We start from the raw sequence: 10,478 nt of genomic DNA, 5'->3' as shown, positions 1-10,478 counted from the left end.
GCTACCTCACATGCAGCCATTGCTGCACCCCTGTACTCAGCCTCTATGCTGGACAAGGCAACTGTAGGCTGTTTCTTGCTGCTCCAAGTGACTGCAGCACTCCCAAAAGAGAACACATATCCACTGGTAGATCGTGTATCAGAAATACTACCAGCCCAATCAGCATCAGTGTATCCATGCAACTGTATCTGAACCCCAGTCTCATAAAATAGTCCATACTGCAATGTGGACTTCACATACCTGAGTATGTGTCTAGCCGCATCCAAATGTGGTTTCCTTGGAGCCTGCATAAACAGACTTACCAATCCAACAACATAGCTCAAATCTGGCCTAGTAATAGTTATATAAATCAAATTTCCTACTATGCGTCTGTACATAGTAGGGTCTTTTAGAAGCTCACCTGCATCTGTGCTTAGCTTCACATTCTGCTCCAAAGGAACTAAAATAGGCTTACAGCCTATCATCCCATATTTGGACAGCATGTCCAATCCATACTGCCTCTGCAAGAGCTGTATCCCACTTGGTGATCTGATCACCTCAATGCCCAAGAAATAACACAGCTCTCCCGAATCCTTCATCTCAAACTTCTGCTTCAATAGCATTTTCACATGAAGGATATCTTCATCATTGTCACCTGTCATAATCAAATCATCAACATAAATGACAAGTAACATAATACATTTCTCTGTTTTTCTCACATGAAGTGAGAAATCTGCCTTGGAAATCTGAAAGCCAATAGTGACAAGATACTGTCCTATCTTGTTAGACCATGCTCTAGGTGCTTGCTTCAAGCCATACAAGGCTTTCTTCAACCTGCAAACAAACTCAGGATGAACATCATGCACATAACCTGGTGGCTGCTCCATATAGACCTCTTCTTGCAAATCACCATGCAAGAAGGCATTCTTTACATCCATCTGATGTAAAGACCATCCCTTTGATTCAGCCATAGCAATGACTGCTCTTACGGTTGCCATCCTTGCAACCAGACTGAATGTTTCTTCATAGTCAATGCCATATGTTTGTGCATACCCCTTGACTATTAATCTTGCCTTGTATCTGTTCACAGAACCATCTGCATTGTGCTTCACCTTATAAACCCACTTACAGCCAATTGCATTTTTACCTTTAGGCAAAGGTACCAATTCCCATGTAGCATTTGCTTTCAAGGCATCCATTTCTTCATCCATGGCTTTCTCCCATTTTTCTTTTCCCATGGCTTGCTCAAAAGAAGTGGGTTCTGGTTCCTATATCACTTTGACCATATATGCATAGTGAATGGCTGTAAATCCATCATATTTCAGCCTATCCACATGATACCTAGCTCTCGTAGACCTGCGCAAAGTAGGTTCACTCCCAGGTGCTCTCAAAACATCCCTGGTCTTCCTTACTCCAGGTGTAACAATAGAAGGAATACCCAACTCATCATCAATGCTCTGTTCTGAGCCATTGGATTCACCATCCACATAAGAGTGACCTGCATTCACATCAAACATGGGCTGATCAACCTTCTCTTTTCCTTTTTGTGATACCTGCATACCACTATGTGCATTGCTTTGAGAAGATTCTCCTGATCTCAATCTGCCTGTCCATGGAAAAGAATGTGAACCACTGCTAGAGGACGCTCCAGGTCCACTAATATTTTGTGACTGCTGCTGTGAATTCTGTGCAGCATTACCATTTTGTGCATCTACATCATCAATCACATTTACTGGTTTATACCAGCTACTCATCTCATAAAAAACAACATCTCTGCTCACTGTAAACTTACAAGTAGAAGGGTTATAGCATCTATACCCTTTTTGCTGCAGAGAGTAACCAATAAAGATGCACTTCTCAGCTTTTGGATCCAATTTGGATCTCAACTCATCTGGCACATGTACATAGACAATGCAACCAAAAATTTTCAAATGAGAAATATTTGGTTTCCTACCAGTATACCTCTCCTCTGGAGTCATCCCATGTATTGCTGCAGTGGGAGTCCTGTTCATTATATAGACTGTTGTAGCAACTGCTTTAGCCCAGTAAAAATCTGGCAAGTCTTTTTCGTTGAGCATGGCACGAGATACCTCTCCAATATGCCTGTTTTTCCTTTCTGCAACTCCATTTTGTTGTGGGGTATGACTGCATGAATATTGCTGCTTTATGCCATGCTCCTGCAAGAACTTTGCAAACTCATTTGAGAGGTACTCTCCCCCTCCATCTGACCTTAGGCATTTTATCTGCAGGCATGTTTCTTTTTCAACCATAGCTTTAAGAGTTTTGAAATGCCCAAAAACTTCACTTTTCTTTTTCATAAAATACACCCAAACTTTTCTGCTATAGTCATCAATAAAAGTGACAAAATAATGATAACCTCCAAGAGATGCAGCTTTAGTAGTCCACACATCAGAGTGGATTAATTCCAATGGCTTCTCACTCTCTTGAACATGTCTAGGAAATGGTTTCCTTGCCTGTTTTCCAAACTGACAGGCTTCACATACCTTATGCATTTCTGCAACCTCGATCCCATGTGCAAACATTGCTGCACTCAATTCAGACATGTCTGCATCCAATGTAAACATTCTGCCCTTCTTCTTTCCTTTTGCTATCAAGCAACCTTTATTTTTCATATCCTCAACAAAGCATCCATGAGGATTAAATCTGACCTGCAAGCCCTGCTCAACCATTTTACCAACAGAAACCAGATTCTTGGTGATATTCGGGACATGAAATACATCAAACATGTATTTCTTTTTCCCATCCTGCATAGACCTCATGGACCACTGCAAACACTCGTAATGAGGTTGGGAAAATGTACTTGGGATCACGTGTTGATGTCCAAAGGGCTTTCCTTTGCTCAGCAAAAGTGTCATTAGTTGGTGGCCAATTTTGGCTACCAAACTTTGGTTGGAGTACCATTTATACACAAAGTCACCTTGTCCTTTCCCTTTTGGCTTAGTAGGGGGCTTTGGTACCCAAATCCATCTGTTACCTGCATAATACCCTTGAGTATGTAGCAACGCTTTGGATATCCATTGCAGTGTTGTGCTGGCTCTCCATCAATATCTTTGTTTGTAAGGCTTGGGCTTCTTTTGTGGTCTTCTACGATATTTGTAAGTCCAAAGCCTATCCTTGTCATTGTCTCCCGACCTTCTTATTTCAAGCATGGCCTCGCTCAATGGTTCTCTATGTTCAACATGCACTTGTATCAACTCTTTCAACAAGTCCTTGCTCTTGTTACTAGGCTTTCCTAGTATGTCACAACATTCCTTGTCTTTCCCTTGGGGTTTAATGAGGTCACCCTTGCTAAAGGTTATGATTATCCTCACATTTGGTAGTGTCAAGTGTATCCTTTGTACTACATAATTGGTCTCACACTTCATCACCCTTTTGAAGGGTCTTTCTAAGAGGGTTTCCTTTCCACAATTTGCACTATTTGGAGGAACATGGAATAGGATAGGCAAGCTTTCCGTTTAAATAGTTACAAGGATTTTGCACTTCCCTATAAGTGCTTGTGGGTGTCCCCCATATGGATTGAGAGTTGCATTAGTCGTCGGTGTGAACTCTGGTTGGCCTAGTAGGGTCCATGCTTCATAGGTCAAAATCAGCTCCTTCTTTGATGAGAGCATCGACACTATGCTCTCTTTTTGCGGTGAGTTTGATCCTAAGGTAAGTAAGAAATACTATGTCTTTATCTTTCCAGTCTTGACTTATAAATTCAAGCTTTCTGATACATGCCCTTGAATCCCCAATTGTACAACTAGATGTCTTGGGTCATCTGTGTAGTGCCACTCGAGGTGCACAACTTTTGTGTTGGACGTTTTTTCATTCGAGCAACACATAGAGAGATATCTTGAAATTGGTGCTGCAAAATAGGTCCTAGAACAGCCACATCTTGTATGAAGATCAACTCAAGTCTTTGTCCAAGAAAAGAAGCTCTTGAAATCCTATAAAAGAGGAGGCTCTCCTTGGGTGTGAGAGAAGTGGAGGAAGCATCACTTTGCATGCATCCAAGTGGAGAAGAAAAGGTGCAAGTGCTGTGGAAGCCCTGCTAAAATCAAGTTCTGCGGAAGCTCTGCTAAAATCAAGTTCCAAGAGGAGAAGAGAAGGTGCAAGAGCTGCTGAAGCTCTGCTGAAATCAAGTTTCAAGAGTAGAAGAGAAGGTGCAAGTGTTGCGGAAGTTCTGATAAAATCAAGTGCCAAAAGAGGAGAGCCCTACACATATTGTGTAAGAGAGAAGGAGACTCAAGAAGGATCAAAAGGTGCCAACTTCCAAGTTGTGCAAGTGTTAGCCAGTTATATACTGTGCAAGGAACCGCAATCTTGTTTCCAAGATCTACAAGTAAGAACTGGTTTATGTGTAATGGAGGAGCTTGCTCCTTGTCAATGATATAACTCCACAAGGGGAGGACTGGCCCATCTTCTAGTCTCTAGTGTGTTGTCAATTTCTCTCTCTCTCTCTCTCTCTCTATATATATATATATATATATATATACTCTCATCTATTCTCTCTCTGCGCCAGCATAATATTCACCATATATAATTTAAGTATATAAGAAATTCAAGCGTGTATCTTGGATCTTATAATAGTGGTATCCAAGTAGGTCTCTTCACTTTTCTCAAAGTAAAGGTGATCCTTGCAAGAAGAAGGTAAAGATGGCAACTGATGAAGTGCCTACAAGTGAGCAATTACAAGCTTAATTGATAGAGTATCATAGCTTGTTGGAAATTCCCGAAGTACGTCGATTGATTGACAACTTAAGGGCAAGGAAAGAAGCTACTTATGGAGGACCAAATCCTCCAAAAGATGGTGATACTAGAGGAAACACCATTGCACCAATTGATGGTGAAGGTGCAAAGCATACAATTGCTGAGAAGCTTCCTAGAAGGAAGAAGGACTCTCGTGTCAAGAAGAGTAAAAAGACCTCACCTTGAGTGAGGCGAATAAGGAGGGAGTCATCTCCCTCAGCAACCAACTACTCCCCTGATTACTCAAGTTCCTCCTCCTCCTCATTGTCTAGTTTCTACTCTCTTGGTTCTAAGTCTCGTACAATCCACAAACGGACAAAGAGGGACCATAAGAGGAGCAAGCTTAAGAATACTAAGACTTTCAAGTCTGGGGATAAGGACATAAAGTTTGACTCTTCCTCTAGTAAGAGAGATCCTGCTAAGGCATTAGCCTTTGTCAAGCAATTGGAAGTTACTTTTTCTGATGGTAATTTGTCAACAAAGTTCCAAGCTCAGCCATGTAGGCATGCACTTGAAAGATATTGCTATCAATTGGTGGTTGATTCTCATTTTGGAGGGGAGAAAATCTATGACTTGGGAAAAGTTCAAGAAGAATTTTTATGCTCAGTTCTTGCCTCGTGATTTTGAGAATGATGTCAAGAAGGAGTGGGATTGGCTAGCCTAGAAAGAGCATGAGAAGGTCACTAGTTATGTGGACAAGTTTGGGTCTACTCTTCTCAAGGTTACTCCTTTCATGGAGATCAATGATGAAGAGAAGAAAAGGAACTTGAAACTGGCCTACTCCCTCATTTACACAGAACCATGAAGGTGTATCCACATGAAACCTTATCTCACATGATGGAGTCTGCCATCATAGCTAAAAGTTTGCATACACTTGGTGGTATATCTTGAGAGTTGGAGATGAGTTCTTATAGAGCTAGACAAGAGCAGCTCTATGAACAACCAAGAGATAGGACTAATCAAAGAAGACCTATCTTTATCCATGACCAATATTCAAAGCCAGAGGGTAACAAGAAGAAGTGCAAGTATCTCTCACCCTTTGAGATACAAAAGTACAAAGAGGAAGGAAGGTTCTTTCTTTGTGGTGAGTTAGGCCATAGGAAGCTTGATTGTCCTCACAAAAGAAAGGAAGCAAATGTGATTAAAGATCCTCCTCCACCATCCTCAAATTCTATTCCGGATGTGCAAGCTAACACTCATTCAAATGAGAAGAAAAGAAAATTCTTAAAGGGTTGGGGGACACTCAACAGTCAACGAGTTTTGATACTCTTTGATCTAGGGTCCACATATAATTTTGTGTCAGTAGATACTGTTGAAATACTACAAATTCTACCAAATCGATTGTGAACACCAATTGGATTAGGTTCGGTATTTGAAGGACTTACAACCAATTCTACTCCTATTCAGGGGGGAAGTTGAATCTTAGAATTGGGGATTATTGTGACCAAGAATATTTTCTACTTGCACCCATTGGTAACTGTGATGTTATCTTAGGTATAATGGCTACCTCTCACATAACCGACAAGCTATCTCTCTACGAGTGTAGTGAGCTTACCTCCATGCCCGATTGAGTTGCCTCCTCTTCCGAGCACTTTGGTAGCTCCATGATCCAACTGCAAGCTTCAAGCAAGCTCCATCCTCAAGCTCCATGCTCCAAGCTCCATTGCCGGGACCAAGAGAAGAGAAGAGACGAAGAGAGGAGAAGATGGAGAGCTTCTCCACCACGGTCCATTGTTAGATATGCTCAATGCCCCACCCTCATAAGGTGCCACCAATGATCCATGGTGCTCAAAGTTGTAAGGCCCCCATTATGAGCAGAAGTCAAATGTAAGCTAGTCCTGACTTGTATATCAAATGAGGTCTATGTGACCGAATGGCAAAAAGGTGACCATTGTGGGTCTAACCTTTGGGTTGGACTGAGTAGTTAAGCTAGTAGCAACTCGAGGCACATTGCATCGAGTTACGGGGTAATGGAGTTAAAAGGGCCCCCTATTTTGGGGTTCGGGGGTCCCTGCCAAACGGTAAAGGGAATATTCCCTGGAATATTCCTTGCTCTACTAGTGGAGGCTCATATGGTAGGTCGGTCATGCCGACCTAACCGCCTTCATGGGCTATAAAAGCTAAACCCCTTCACAGTCATTGATTATCTATCTTTCATTTAGTTAGAGATGTTCCAGCTAGCCTTAAGCTCTTCACATATCTTCTGTCTAGATTGCCATCTAAGCTTCACTATGGAAGCACAAGGGTGGATAGAGCCATCTTTGTATCAGTTGTTTGGAGCTAAAGAAATTTTCTAATTCTCCTCTTATCTGTTGTGTACTCTCTATCTCTATCTCTTTTTCACATTCTGTTCGCTACACCGTGTAATTTTTACATGGTATTAGAGTTCAAGGGGCTCTAGGATTGAAGAGTGCGCAAGAGGCAAAGGCTTCAACATCAAAGAGGAACAATGTCGTTTTTCAGAAGCGATTCTAGCGCATCAAGAAGCGGTGTAGGAGGTAGTGTTGCTGTACCAGCTATTCAAACACTAAGGATTCATCCATCAACCTTCAACGAAGGAAAGTTAGATGGTACAAACTATACCTTGTGGAAGTTCAAAATTACAACTATCCTTGATTCTTATGAGCTTTTGGAGACTGCGCTGGAGACTGATGTAGAACCATAGCCTACCCTCGAACCATCAAATCCTAGTGTGATGATTCCTCCGAATGCAGATCTTCTATGAGCTTGGAAACGAAGGAATGCAGATGCATTGTATGCCCTAGTTACAAGTTGTTTTGACAGTGTTCTGACTTTGATTTAGCGTACAACCAAAGCATTAGAGGCTTGGAATGTACTAAGAAGTCAATATGAAATGTGAAACCAAACAAGGATTCAAAACTTAGAGAATCAACTAGCAGTGGAGAAGTTTGCTAAAGGAGAGACAGCTGAAGCATTCATCACTCGGATCAAGAATCTATTTGACTAGATGGTTGGTGCTAGGATACAAAAGACTAGAGAGGATCTAGCTCGGAGGTGTCTTTGGATTTGTCCACAAACATTTGATGGACTAGTAACTGCCCTAATACTCAGGTGAGACCTCAAGCTTTGAGTTTTGAGGAGTTTTGTGCATTATTGCTGGAGGAGGAGTTGAGGTTGAAAGCCCGAGAAAGAAGCAACAATGGAGATGCTGCATTCTCTACCAATGCAAAAGGCAAAGGTGTTTCCTCCACCAAAAATGATGGTGACAAAAAGAAGAAGGGAGGTAAGAAGAAGTTTCAAGGAGAGTGCTTCTATTGCAAGAAGAAAGGACATGCAATTGCAGAATATCATGTTAAGAAGGCATATGAAAAGAATGGTACCCTTAAAAGAAAGGGAAAGAGACAGCCAATACGGCTGAAGCAGAGTTGGAGTTATTCATGGCAACCATTGAGGAGGTGTGCTCCTCAATGCAAGAAGAATCTACCACTGACTCATGGGTGTTGGATAGTGGGGCCTCCCATCACATGACCAACAAGAAAGGTCTATACAGTTCTATGCAGCCTCTACAAGAATCCATCACTGTGACGGTTGGAAATGATGCAAAATGCCCTACTGCGAGCACAAGTACTTTTTCATTTGTTGCTGCAAATGGTGATGTCAAAAAGCTTTCAAATGTGTTGTATGTTCTCGAAATTAGGAGAAATCTATTATCAGTTGCTGCCATAACTGATCTTGGTCATGAAGTGAGGTTTAAGAAGACAGGTGCAGAAATTCTTGACAGTGATGGCAAAGTTATTGGCAAAGGAGAAAGAAGGATCAACCTATATGAGCTAAGTGCTCTTACAGCCACCGTTGGAGCAGGCACAAGTAAGCTTTGGCATGAAAGGTTTGGACACATTGGATTTGCAATGTTGAAGAAGATGCACAAGCAAGGTATGGTTTCTCACCTACCTGCAATGATTGAATTGAAGAAATTATGTTAAGCTTGTATGATGGGCAAGCAACAGAGAAAGGCATTTCCATAAGAAAGTAAGAATATAGCACAGGCTTCTCTAGAGTTGGTGCATGTTGACTTGTGCATAAAGAGGCCTACACGGGCCTTGGGGGGATCTTCTTCTTTTATATTGATTTTCTACGACTACAGTAAGAAGATGTGGGTGTACTTCCTTCGTGATAAGGCTCAAGCTTTTGGTAAGTTTAAAGAATGGCTAACAATTGTTGAGAATGAAACAGGGAAAAGTGTGAAGAAATTTGAAACAGATGGTGGTGGTGAGTTCAACTCAAAGGAGTTTGAAGACTTTTGCAAGAGCAAAGGGACCAAGTGTCAATTGACGACGCCTTACAGATCTCAGTAGAACGGTGTTGTGGAACACAGGAATCATTGTGGAGATGGCAAGATACATGCTAAAGGGCAAGGGATTGCCTAACTATTTTTGGTCTGAAGCTTTTAATATTGTAGTCTACATTTTAAATCGGAGCTATACAAAGGCTCTTAAGGGGAAAAAACCTCATGAGGCTTACAATGGTAAGAAACCATCTATCTCACACTTCATAATTTTTGGATGTGAATGTTATGCACATATTCTAGATGAGAAGAGAAACAAGTTACAACCAAAAAGCATAAAATGTATCTTCTTGGGTTATAGTGATGAGAAAAAGGCTTACAAATTATATGACTTAGAGGCAAAGAAGATCATCGCGAGTCATGATGTGGTGTTCAAGGAGCAGCTACATATAGTGGAGGAGGAGAAGGCAAGTTCTTCCACTTTATCATCAAGCGAAGACGTAGTCCACTATGAACCTATCCCGAGAGCTATCCCTATCTTTAAGGAGGAGGAAGCATCATCTTCAGATGATGAGGAAAAAGTTCACCAACTTGACATCACCCCACCAAAAAAGCCATTGTCGCATTGGGTGAAGCAGCTTTATGACCACAATAATCCTATGCCCACATTTGTTGAGGAGATGGAAGACGGACCAAGGAGGTCTCAGAGAATAGAGGAGCAAAGGAGGGCTTTTTCTCACATAGTCAATATGGCCTTGATGGCTGAGATTATGCGAGAAGTAAAAGAGCCAACTAACTTAGAAGAAGCACTTGCAGATCGAGCATGGAAGGTAGCTATGCAAGCCGAGTGTGACATCATAATGAAGAATGACACTTGGGAGCTAGTGGATCAGCTAGCAAAGCAGAAGGTTATTAGTACCAAGTGGCTCTGGAAGGTAAAGTACAAGGCTGATGGTACCTTAGAAAAGAACAAATCTAGATTGGTTGCACAAGGATTCTCACAGGTTGAAGGGTTTGATTTTCAAAAGTCATTTTCCCCAACTGCCATAATGACCACTATTCACATAGTACTTGCAGTGGCCACCCACAAGCAATGTTCAGTTTACCAAATGGATGTTAAGCTAGTGTTCTTAAATGGTGACCTCAAGGAGGAGGTGCACGTGGCTGAGGCACATGGTTTGAGGCCCCCCATTCTGAGAACAAAGCGTGTAAGCTAAAGAAGGCATTGTATGGGCTAAAACAAGCCCCCAAAGCATGGTACCAGCAGATAGATAAGTTCTTTTTAAGCTTAAACTTCAAAAGATGTGCCTCAGATGCTAACTTGTATGTTTACATGGATGGTGAAAAGTCTATAGTGATTGTCCTATATGTGGACAACCTTCTTATTACAGGTGACTATGAAGATATGATCATCCAAACTCGAAAGCCTTTGAGTTTTGAGTTTGAAATGATAGACTTGGGCTTGTTGCACTATTGTTTAGGAATTGAAATCTGGCAAGAG

This window comes from Lygodium microphyllum, chromosome 23 (genome assembly GCF_053477565.2).
Source record: "Lygodium microphyllum isolate KBCC chromosome 23, Lygodium_microphyllum_v1.1.10, whole genome shotgun sequence".
Lineage (NCBI taxonomy): Eukaryota > Viridiplantae > Streptophyta > Polypodiopsida > Schizaeales > Lygodiaceae > Lygodium > Lygodium microphyllum.
Note: the sequence above shows the minus strand (reverse complement) of the source record.